Genomic DNA, 12,739 nt, shown 5'->3' with positions numbered 1-12,739 from the left:
CTCCCATCCTGTCTGCAGGGGTTATGTCTCTTTCTACACTAGGCCGTGTCTGCCAACGGTCATTAAAACACGGACAGAGGGAAAGAAAGAGGAGGGCTTAAGAGTGAAGACAAGCCAAACGGGTAGTATCCCCGTGGTGCCTCAGAATATTTCCGTCTTTTATTTTGGAAAAGGTTGAATATTGGGGAAAGGTCCTACTTAGGTTTCATCTGGAAATATTTATTCCATGTCAAGGAGTAATTATTTTAATCTGCACTGTTTACTAAAAAGTTATTCGTGCTAGCTTTTTCTTCGCGCAGAAATATCGAGAATGGAAACGGACGATAACAGCTCTCGAGCAAAAACAAACCCTTTCTTTTATTGTAGAGACACGCAACAACCTTCTATGCCTTATTTGTTCCCCCTTTTTCTTCCTTTATTGAGATTGTTAGGACACTTTCAGTTCCAAGCTGAATAAATTGATTTTAAATACCTGAATTCTTCAGAGTAATTTTCTATTTTGAGCATGAAAGCCAGAAAACAGCAACAGAAAATTGTTCCTTGGCAAACTACAGGATAGCTGTGCATTGTACGGGATGAAAACACACACACACACACACACACACACACACACACGCAAACACAGAGACAGGAGAGATGGGTTCAAAGATATAAACAAAGTAGTGGCATTAAAAGCCACCCGTACATGCAGACAAGTCCGTCACGCAAATAGCTCTACCAGCATCACAAGCTGTGGGAAACGAGTCGTAAACTGTCATTCAGTGGAAACTCATGAAGGATCAACAAGTGGGTGCAGACATGCAGTATTTACTGTACATACAGGGCCTTACAAACTTATTCACAACCTTGAACTTTTTCACGTTTTGTGTCACAATCCTTGGGTGTTAGGCTTCTGGTTTTCTTGCTCTTGTTTTGATTGTATTCAGCTCATTTACGTTCTCTATTATTGCTATAAATATGTTACCATGTTAGCTCATTTCTTTGTGACTAGTAGCTCCTAGATCCGTGTCAGTGGTTTCTTCTTGGTTTGATGTTCCTTTTAAGTCTTACTTCAATGCCTTTTTGCGTTGATTAAGCTCTTTCATCCATTGTTAAGTCTCGCTCTACCCGGTTAATGCCTGACTCAGTCCTCGCCAAGTTGTGTGTGTCTCCGTTGGGAGTGTGTTCCTCACTGTGTGGGCACAAATATGGGCGAGAACACTTCCTGAGAGGCCTCTGCCCCAGTATTGCTGGACTCTGCCAGAAAGTTCACCGTGTCCAACCCTGTTGCCAGTCAGTCTCTTCATCTGCACTCGGGTTATGAACAAAACGTCAACAAGACAGTGTGCTAGAACAATAACAACAGTGAACAAACACTACTGTGAAGACCAAGAACCACAGCAGACAAGACGGGGGCTAAGTTGTGGGTAATATTAAAGCATTAAAGGGTTGGTTAATAAGGCCAAACTTTGAACATAAAGAATAAAGAATATTTCTATTGTGTTTAGTAAAATAAATAAAAGGGAACAGCTTATGGAACAACTTCAGCACTACCAAGAGCATTGATGAGGAAAACTGAGTGGTAGGTAACTGTGGAGGAGCTGCAGAGATCCACAGCTCTGATAGGATAATCTGTAGGGAAAAAAAGCTGCTGTGGTCAAATGAGACCAAAGCCAAAGCTTATGGCCTTCAAACAACAGGCTACGCATGGTGAAAAACTAACTCCATTATCATCTGGGGCACAGAATCCCCATGGTGAGACTTGGTGGTGGCAACAGCAGACTGTAGGAAAGCTTTCATTAGCAGCATCTGTGAAGCTGTCAAAGTTTGGTGGTAAGATGGAGATGAGACAAATGTAAAGCAGACTTGGATCTAAACCAGTTCAAAGGTCTCCTTCCTGCAGGACAACCACCCTAAACATAATGCAGTCGCTTAGGTCGAAGCACATTAATGTGTTGCAATCACCTAGTAAATTTTAAGCCATAAATCCTCTTGAGAATCCGTGAAACTTTGAAGAATTGATGTTCACAGATGCTCTCTATCCAAATGCTGCTTGGCATATTTTGCAAAGAAAAATGGGCAAAGCACTTTATCTGTAAAAGACACTGCAAACCACGCATCATTTTTCTCCCACTTCACAGCTATGCGCTACATTAACTTCCAGACACACTGAAGTGAAAGCTTACAACGTGACAAAGTGGGAGCGTAATGTTGAAAGGCTCTGAGAGAATGCAGAGGCTAGGTAGCAATTAAACTAAGAGTTAATCTATATATAATTGTGCTTTCAACAAATATAAATCTGCACTCTGTCTTTCATGCAAATCTGTTACAATTAGTAAGTATTACAGGGATGCTTTGGTCGTGTTTCTTTTTTTTAATTATGGCCTTGCATATCTTCTTTACTGTTTATTTACAATATCGTAAAATTATTTGATCACCACATCTTAGCAAGATCGGATTGTAAACCGAAATGAGCAGCAGCCCTCACAACTCGAAACCCTCAGCCCTCCATAAATGTTTTGTAGGTCGCATGCAAAGTGCGGCAACCATCTATAAACTAATGCCTCAAGAGGCTCCTGTGGTCGAGCTGTAACGTGTTCAAACATAATGTTGTTACTTGGCGCCATGGAAATAAATGGAGGTAAAAAATAGCCACGGTAAAAATAACACATTCCTGCGCTGTGACAGATTGACATTTGCCTATTCTGCTCGAAAGTTGCCGCTGTTCTCCTGTGACCGCAAGGAGAAATATTTGAGGGAGGCACGTTCCCAGAAAAAGGGCCTTTTTTTTCCACCTCCTGTGAGCTGAAAAGGATAATTGCTCATCTGAGCTCACAGAAGATGACTCCGTCCCGTTTCCAATGGCAACACTCCGGTCTCCGTGTTATCATGCTCGGGCGAGGAGTAGTCGGGTTGACCCTCCGCTCCGTCTCCGTGTGCGTGGGGAAGACTGACTGTGGGCGCGCTTGTGAGTCGAAAGCCTGTCTGCGCTCGCGCACGGTTTCAGTACAGTACGTAGAAAAACCCCCGTGTGTGAGAATTGCACGGGAATGGACGGTGATTATAAAAACAGACCGATCTTTTCTGCAGTGGGTGAGTTGTTTCATAGAAGGAAAAGAGTTTGCGGCCACAACTGCTGAAGGAAAATATTTGGGGGAGGCAAAGAGGGTGAAGGGGACGGAGGAGGGGGTCTAAACAGAACTGTTTAGATGTTTTGTGAGTCAGACTTTAGCAATGAGGGAGTAACAGAGGCCATGAATGAGAGTGCCTGTTTATGCGGTTCACTGTTCTACTGTTTAACCCTTCAATTTAACTACTTCTGCAGAAGAGTTTGTTCAACTTTTGAGGTTGAGCCCTGACTGAAAGGACACATTGTGTTAAATCTGAAAACTCTGGTGTATATTTGCTACAGCTACAGCACATTTAGGGTGCATTCACCACCAGTCCTGCTCAGTCCCATTCAATCAAACTCTAGTTTGTTTGCCTAGATAGAACGGATATTTTGTTTGGGGATGTGCAGTCGAACCTGAGGTTCGGTTAGGTTAGGTGGAAGTAAACCTACCCACCACATTCGCATGAGCATAAATACTTATGTGAAAGCAAGCGGATCAGAGACCGCTCCGAAAGCAGGAAGCAAACTATAGTGCAGAGCATTCTGGGTAAATAGAACCAAAACCAACGCAAGAGTCTAACGCTAGAGGGAGAAATAGGTCGTGGACAAAGACAAAAGAGAAACCTTACAACTGCTAAAACGTGATGCCTCTATTTTTGCTTACAGTTTGTGGAGAATGAAGTTGCACTCGTGTCTTCGTCGGAGGTTGGATTTCTTTCAACAATTGCCTTTTTTGGCGGATTGACAGCTGTGCCACAGTTCTCCTTTTTCAGTGGATAGACTGGATAGAGATCTGAAAATGTGAAAACTTTGCATGTTGTTTGATAACCTGACCCTGCTTTGACTTTTCTGTTGTGTTCCTTTGTCTTCATGAAAGTGTTTCTTTACTAATGTTCCCCATCATACCTTTGAAGCCTTCAGAGAGATTTATGCTATTCATCACAAGTTTACTCTATTCACTAACATAATTTCTGAAGGTAGCTGCTAGATTTTACTTCAGAGTGTCAGAGTAAAGGAGGCAGAATACAAAAATGGGAAAAAGCACAAGAGGTTGAATACATTAACTTTAAAATCATTCTGTTATCTTTTGTCACAAAAGCCTGTCTGCTACAAACCTCATGGGATTTCCATCTTTAGCAGGTTTATGTGTTGCCACACTCACCGGCCAAAAGCTGCGATCTGCATCGACAGACGAATTAGCTTAGGCTTCTCTTTTTATAGAAAGCCTCAAATTAAACAACTCTCCTTTCAGGAAAGGGCAGCTGAGTCAAGAATAGAACGCTAACCTGTCGCTGACATTTCCCTCAGAGCCAAATGTGTCGAAGGAAGCTGCGGCACTCAGCGTTGCATGCACACAAATTACTTTTCCTGTTTTTACAGCTGCTTTATTCGGAGAAAAAAATCCAGATAAATCAGCCTTCTCAGGATGTAAATTAAATGAAGGAAAATACCAAGGCTAAACACTGCACTTGCACCTGGCGGAGCTCAATCAAAGTCCTGTGAGGGCCGAACCTGTGGCACAAATGTCAAGAAGGGATGAGGGGGTAGGGGGGCAGCATGTTAAAAAAGCAAAATGGGATAGAGGAGCTACTTATTGGCTTGGCAGAGTTGCAGTAATGTTTGCTACAGAGAAATTGAAGCTTTTCTAACCTAATTGCAAAAGCTACTAAATTTGCAGCAACTTTTTATTATTACGATGATTCAAGATGAATTTCAGGACGGTGTTAAGAGGTTCAGAGAAAGTAAGCTAATCTCACTTTAATGATATTTTGAAGAAGCATCAAGAAAGGTTTAAGCTTTAGTATGTTTCAGACTTATAATAACAACTAAACATCACCATGACTGCTCATATTTGGTAAACAAATTAAAGTAAAAAAAAAAAATAAAAAATAGAAAAATGTTAAACATCATTACCAAATACTAATATAATGTCGCGGTAACCTTACTGAGTTATAATAAGGCCGTCTTTATTTTCACAGTCTCATGTACAGCTGTGAACACACTGCATAAGAACGACCAGTAACTTGGTGCTGAAACGAGATTGGACGGGGGTTTCAAATGCGGACTCTTGATTTGTTCATGGAGGAACTACGTCTGTGTTTGTTGGCTCACCTGGGTCTTTATTTCAGTAAAGTACAACACAGGGTAAGCCATTTAAACAGTCATTTTCTCACAAAGTTCAATTTGTAGAAAACAGGAATGACTGAACAAGTCAAGCCCAAGAGGGGCAGCTGTATGAAGCATATGTCTGTAATTTCAATTAAAAAAGTTTTAAAATTTTAACCAGCAACAACTTCTTCCCTCACTAATATAGAAAAAGTATACAGCATATTTGACTTTGTTGTGCTTTAGTTTGGAGTACCAGGACAATAATTAATAAAAATTGGATGCTATAATTGATATTTTTGTGTGCAAAATGTGAAAATCTATTTTCTATCTTTCTACCACCTTACAGTTGGTCTTTAACCTCTAATCCCAGTAACATTGGAAGAATCTTCTGTCTTTAACGGAGTAAAATATGAAAAAGTAAACGGAGGTCTGAAGAGCTGTGTGACACAGTGTATTAAAAAAATAGATTTTAGTTAACACAAAAACGAATCTATCTGCAGCAAATGAAAAAGATGTTGGGGCAGAATTCTTTGAAATATTTCAGTAAAATTTGCTCACATTGCCCTCTGCTCCACCCAGACAACTGCATCCGAGTCACATGTTGGGACAATAATTACAATTACTGAAGACTTGTTGATGTTCAGAGCCTTTCTCTTGAGTGGCCTGATGACTCGTGACCCACGAGACCGAATCAGAGCCGTTACGAACACCTGAAAGAAAGAGCTGACTGTTTGTTCCCTCATCTCCACGCTTGATTGCTGTCTGTGTGGTGAGTAAACAGCAGGAGCAAAGTCAGCTGATGAACTTGTGGATTCTGTCAGATAACATTTTACCTGAAGTACAACAGGATTTTGATTATTTTTTTAAATTATTTTACTTTTTGCAGTTTCTTTTTGTTAGGATGGCCCTTAGCGGCTGGAGGAAGTAGGAGACTTGAGGCAGAGAAACTGTGCAACCCCACTGGGTGTTTATTCACCAACATTTAACAACAAACAACCCTGCTTACATTGTCTTAGGGTCTCAGCAACAACACACCTCAATATGGCCAACATGCAGCCTTTTATAGTTGCAGACTGTTCCAATTCAGAAACCCACTTACAAACAGGGTAAAACAAAATACATACACACAAACAAGGTTTGACAAACTAACTAAATCCTCATAATAATATATATTATCAAATTCTAGTCATTCTAAGCATCTCTAAAAGACCTTTTTTATTCATATAAATACAAATCCAACATTAAATATATAAAATGTATAGCTCTACTGCTCCCCCTCTTCCATCTGCTTTGGTCTCTTCCGGAACCTTTAAAAGGTGCTCAGGCCCCCGGGGAATCTTTTAGCCTGAACACCCTGCAGAGGAAGAGAGAGGTAAGCCACACCCATACAAAGCCTTCAAACATTTTAACAATCAATACTTATTTTATTCCTTTGTTGTATTTTAACAGGACATGATCAGTTCCAGCTGAGATGCCACTGAAAACACAATAAATAAACATTTCAATCTGTTTGTATCTGTTTCATTTCATTCATCATGCATTTCTTTTATCATTTAACACATTTCAAGAGTTGTGCCACCAAGTAATGAAGACCTTCATTACACTTTTACACAATTCAACAATCGTCAAGTAATCGTGTGTGACTGTAGTTTCATGAACCCTGACAAGACTAATGAAGTAGACATAAAAATCTAAAAATACATTTTAACTTTTTTTTAACCTTTTTTATTGAAGCTATCAACTTCAGTAATATTTCAGCTTTACAAAAGCACTAAAAAGTGCATGAAAAGTAGCGATTTTACTTCTTAAATGTTTTCATATAGCACAACAGTCACATATTTTGTGATGGTAAAATTTTACAATTGGGCAAATAGTTACACTGTATTGTCAAAGGTCCAAGCATATAGCCCTATTAAGAAGATCATCTGTGAGGTCAAACGCTGATGTTGGGTGAGAAGGTCTGACTCGCATTCGCCCTTCTAATTCGTCCCGTCCTATCTATCAGACCGGACGCCGTGCAAGTTAGTCAAATTGCTCCACATCAAACTTGGACCTTAGTTTTGTGTCACGTACAGGAAAAGGGGATCGTTTGTTGTTCCTACAGAGTCAGGAATTTTCTTGGTGTGCTTTAGTATTTAGAGTTAAATTAATTTCCATCGCACTTACTTGTAGTTTTGCAGCTCAGGGTTAAAGTATTAGCAAGGAAAGGACTCGGACTGTGATTGATTCACCCTGACTGTGATTCAGTCAGTCAGAGGCTTTTAAGTTGATTCCAAATTTACCTAACCTAAATTTCAGTATTTCAGTCAGTACCGCTGACTGTGATTGAATCTGATAAGCTGTTTTAAAAGGGAATAGCACATAAAATCCTCCGTTGTTATCCCCAAGAAAACATGCATCACTTTGAATCAAAATGGGATATTTCTGCTCTAATTAGCCCTTTTAAGTGCTGTATTTTTTGTCATGTTTATGCTTTAAGCCAGGCAGAGAATCCGAGTCGGGGATTTGATCCTCGCCCGTTATGATGAATGGAAGAGATGGATTGAATTTCCTCCTTCTCTCTCTGATCTGCATCCATGAAGTTTCCCCTGTAAACTCCTCTGGGATTTGTGGTTGTAGTTCAGGTATTATTTGAGCTTTTGAGATGCTAATCGGCTGCTCTGAGTTGTAAAAAAAACAGTACCTCGTTGCCACAGCTACGCATCATAACAATCTTCCAAAGGTAGAAAACCAAGAGCAAAGATCCTTAAAGCTGCACAGCATCCAAAACCTCGAGGGAATAACTAACCAAACATGCAACGCCTCCAAAAAAATGATGAACAAAGTTCACAAACAGAACAAAATCCGAAGTAATGTGAGTTACTTTGACACGTTCCCACCATGAGTGTCGCAATTCTAGGAATCTGATCAAGATGTTAATTTTCAAGAAATTTGGGTTAGGTACAATTTGGAATCAACTTAAAAGCCTTAGCAGATATATTTATTATTACTTGAGTTTTAGTTGTTTTTTTTTAATTATGATTATTTCTTATTTTATGAAATATGATCACATTTTTTGTTTAATTTCTACAGTGTTAACAATTCAATTTAACTATTTGTGACTTTTAAGTAAACACGCAGTACCAATAACTCTGCTGATGATGAAGATTTATTGTCTTACAAACGTAAGACAATAAATCTTATTATTTGGAGGCAAAAAGATTCAGAATTTTTGAAGACTCCACCAATGAGCATAACTGGATTCAAGTTGCTGAACAAAGGTTGTTTTTTTTGTTTTTGTTTTTTTTTACTTTATGAGTTTGAGCTCTGGTCTTTAATTCAGCCAACTTGACCTCAAAACCACAAGCAGCAAACCCTGTGAGGGCAAGAGGTTTTTTTTTCTGTTTTTTTTCTGGTCTTAACACTGGACTCTACATAAACTTTTGCATTTAGATAGATGAGCTTCTCAGGGAATCACACTATGTGACTCACAAGAGTTCAAATCCCATTAAGTCTGGGATAAGTTGAAAAGAACAGAGATTTAAAGACTATTGTCTAAGAATGTACTTTGCTCACTCTTCTTTTTTTTTCTTTACCACACAGGTTGTGTGAGGGACATCTGTCCTCTGTAATCTCAGTAGGACATCCCTGTCTACGGGAGGAATCCTTGGAATGTGCCCTTATGGTCAGCAAGTCCGTTAACCAGTTATTTTGGCTAGTTTACTTTTAGAATCGGTGATAAAGGTGTCCAAGTGCGCCTCTCACCTCTGCAAGATCCCGCTTGAGCCAGCCCTGAGAAATTTCTACCTCAGGAGTTATGATTCTGACCCCCGGGGGTCAACCAGTGGGGGACCACCCTTGTCCAAACATATCAGCTCTCACGTTGTCCGAGGAGTCCTCACTTTGGTTTTTAACATCTCATTGAGATTGTTTTGTCATTGTGAGATGACATAAGTTGTGAGGAATGTCTATCAGTTCACTGATCTTTCTCACCGTGGCTCGGTGGATGGCCCGCTGTTGGAGTGTGTCATCTGAGAGCAAAAGATGTGTGTTGTGAGAAGAGGGCTTTGGGGAGGGTGAATGCCTTTTATGCTGTCTTTGATGTTTTAAAGTGCTGAGTTTTTCAGAGGCAAATGGTTTCATTGATCACTGGAACAATTGTTGGCAGCTCCCTCATAAACACAAAAATACTTACTTTGAAATAGTACTGGCATTAAAGTACAATTATCTGCTTAAAAACGCTTTGCTTGCTTTTGTTGTGTAGCATGTGAGGAAGTTTTACGCACATAAAATAATATATTAGAGCCGATCGTTCGTCATATTTTAAAGCTATGACATCCTGGACGATTGCTTTTTTTTTTTTTTTTTCCCAATTGGTGCATTGAAGATTTTATTAGTTTTTGCGACACAAAATCGCTTCTTTAGTTGCTGGGATGTGCAGATTTATTATGGTGTGAATGAAACAATGCAAGATGAAGCTTTCTATAAGTGAACAGGAGAACAAGAAACACTGCGTAAATAGTTTTTTGTGTATTTTTTTACTTATCTGAAGCTAAAAAAAAAAACCACTTCATTATTGCCATGGAGAAAAAAAACAGTGCAATACTGCATGAATGAATGAATGTAATTGTTTTCTACAGGGTGGGCCATAAGTTTCCATACATAGGAGAATGTAAAATGTATATTTCTTTTATATTTCAGATACCCAAGAAGATGTGTTTGACAAAAGAGCAAAGAATTGAAATGATACATGGCTGGATCGGGAAGCGGACACATGGCTGCACGAAACTTTAACAGAAAACATGGAACGAGCATCACACTCACGACACTGTAACAAAACTTATTTGCATGTTTCAGAAAACTGGAAATGTTGGGGATCAACCATGAAGTGGTCCAAGACGTGCAGTGATTACACAGAGTCCCACAAAAATAAAAACGTTTGTCTATGTATGGAAACATTTGACCAACCCTGTACATTCATTTGCCACTTCAGTCGCTACTCCTCGGTGGTACTTGAACCTCCTTTTGCCTTCAGGATTGCCGTGCTTCTTTGTGGAGTAGAATCTCTTATTTCTAAGAGATTTTGGTCCAAACTGAAAATGGCAGCGTCCCTCAGTTAGAGCAGATTTGTCAGCTGAACGTTCGCGACACAGATCTGCTCTTTCCGCCTCATTTTAAAGCTGACTTGGTGCCTCATCCTGCTGGAACCAGGAGATAAGATGGAGATGGCACACTTGTGGTTGTGACATTTGAAAAGTTATTGTTTGGAGTTTGCATGATCCGGCAGTGATGTAAGCCAAGACCAATCAAGGAATGTGGTTAACCCGCGGAGAAGCAGTTTAACAGTGCTTTAAAAGTCATTTTTGTCTCATCTGTCACTTTGTCATAGTGGTTTTCTACAGCGCACAAAAGGTGCTGCCAGGTAAAAAAGAAAAAAACTGTGGAGGCTTTATCCAAAGAAAACAACTTTTTTTGACTCATTAGCCTGATGACCAAGATGATCAGAATACGTAAAATCACCAAACGTCTTTAGAGCTCTTATGGCAGGAAATGTTAGGCTTGTTTTTTTTTTGTTTTGTTTTGTTTGTTTTTTTTTGTCTAAAATTTCTAAAAAGTCTTAACACAGTTTACACATTTCCCTGCAATGAGTCTAAGTTTTAGTTTGTAATTTGTTTCAAGTGTTGTTATATATTCCTTTGCGCTCATGTGTTTTCGTTGACTTGCTCTTCAGACACATTGTTCCGTCCCTCTCATTATTTTACCCTTTTTGACCACTAGACACTTTTTTTTCTTTCCATTTAGTGTTGTGGTAAACCACTGCAATGCTCTTCAAAGCTCCTCCACCCATTTCCCCTTGCATGAAAGTCCGATCTTTTGAACCCCCTCCTCCCGTTTTAAACCATCTGTCCAAAACAAGAACTCTCGCCTTTTCTCCTTGTTGTTCTTCGCTTCATATAACTTCTGCATTCACTCACTCAGTTCAGTCTTGCTATCGGCTTCCCAGCTGTTCTACATTTTCTATCAGCAGGCTCCACAGATAAATGTTCTTTAAACCACCACTTTCTTCTCGTGTTATTATTTACTCATCTTTGTTTTTTCCCCCCCTCAGCATTTTAGCAGTCGTCACTCGAATCCTCGTTGCGTGCAACAAAAAGTGGGACAGTTTCTTTTCTGGTCAAGCCTGCACATGTGGATGGAACAAGAGGGTCAAAAGTAAAAAAAGGGGAGGTGGCAGAACACTGCTGGGACCGATCCATTTTCAAAGCACTATCTTTTCATTTGTTTTTCCTTCTTCATATCATTGCTATTTGAGGTTAAAGGAGTGGGGAGAGAAAAGAAAAAAAAAAGAAGAAAGAAAGAAGGGAAAGTATACGCATATTTTCACACAGAAAGGAATGGCCCAGATGGTCACCGCTCATAAAAAAGAATCTTTGGGAGACGACTCTTCGGTCTAACTTCAATGAAAGACACCCTGAGAAAACGCCCACCCAACTAAACCGCAGCTGCCAAAGGGAGATTAGTATCTCTGCCTGAGAGAAAAAGCACAGAGCTGTCCAAATGTCACCTTAAGTGAGCATCAAACAGAACTCACCTGTAGCTACAAAACACTTGGTTTTACTTGAAACTCAACTCCTTCCCAAAAGAATTTCCTCGCCGGCATCTTGGCAGGCAGCACAGCTGCTAATATCTGCCTGGGTTGTTCCTCTTTTCCTAAACCAATCCAATCCCCCCCCCCCATCCCCCGACCAAACCCCCTGAAGGAGCTTTTAATCCCTTTATCATGAGAAGAGAACCACAAGATCGCCTCATATAGTTGTCTTCAATCTTGGAAGCACACTGGGGATGAAAAGGTGCTTTCATTTGTCTGCTGGAATCTCTTGTCATTCTTGTAAAAGCACACGGGGAGAGTGGAATGAACAAGAAGGAACCGTGGTGTCAGGATGACAAGGGAAAGGGGAAAGGGTCACTGCTTCAAGAATGATTACCTCAGTGCTTAGCACTTCATTACCTTCTGTCTCATGTTGTTTTATGTGCACTGCCATGTCTTAGGTGGGCTGTAATGGGATAGCAAATGTCAGGCCACACATACTTCTGGGAAGTTTTTCCTTCCTCCTTCCTGTTGCAAAAAGGACAACAGTAAAAAGACCACCCTGTTGTAGTAGTGTAAGTTCTTTATTTTAATTACCAATTTTAGGCAAGTGTTGTGAAGGTCATCTCAGAAAAATATCACAAACGGTCTAAGATCAAATGTTAATTAATCTTTCCAAACACACCGCCGGGTTGAGTTACTGTCTAGATAAACAAGCTTAAAATGACAACATGAAGCCCTAACTTGTTCTCAGCCATGATGGGAGGTTGGATTTGTAGACACTATTTATTTGACCACAACTTTTCTCTCAATTGGAAACAGCATGTAAACAACTGGGAAAAGATGTGTTGGACACGTCGGGTCGTAATGATACCTTTTTATTTTTCATGCTAGAGTTTTGATCCAATCTCATGTATCATATGTGCCAATTGACGACTGATACTGGAAGAACTGACTGCACCCAACCTCTG

Source organism: Poecilia formosa, unplaced genomic scaffold (assembly GCF_000485575.1).
Source record: "Poecilia formosa unplaced genomic scaffold, Poecilia_formosa-5.1.2 Scaffold17, whole genome shotgun sequence".
Taxonomy (NCBI): Eukaryota; Metazoa; Chordata; class Actinopteri; order Cyprinodontiformes; family Poeciliidae; genus Poecilia; species Poecilia formosa.
Note: the sequence above shows the minus strand (reverse complement) of the source record.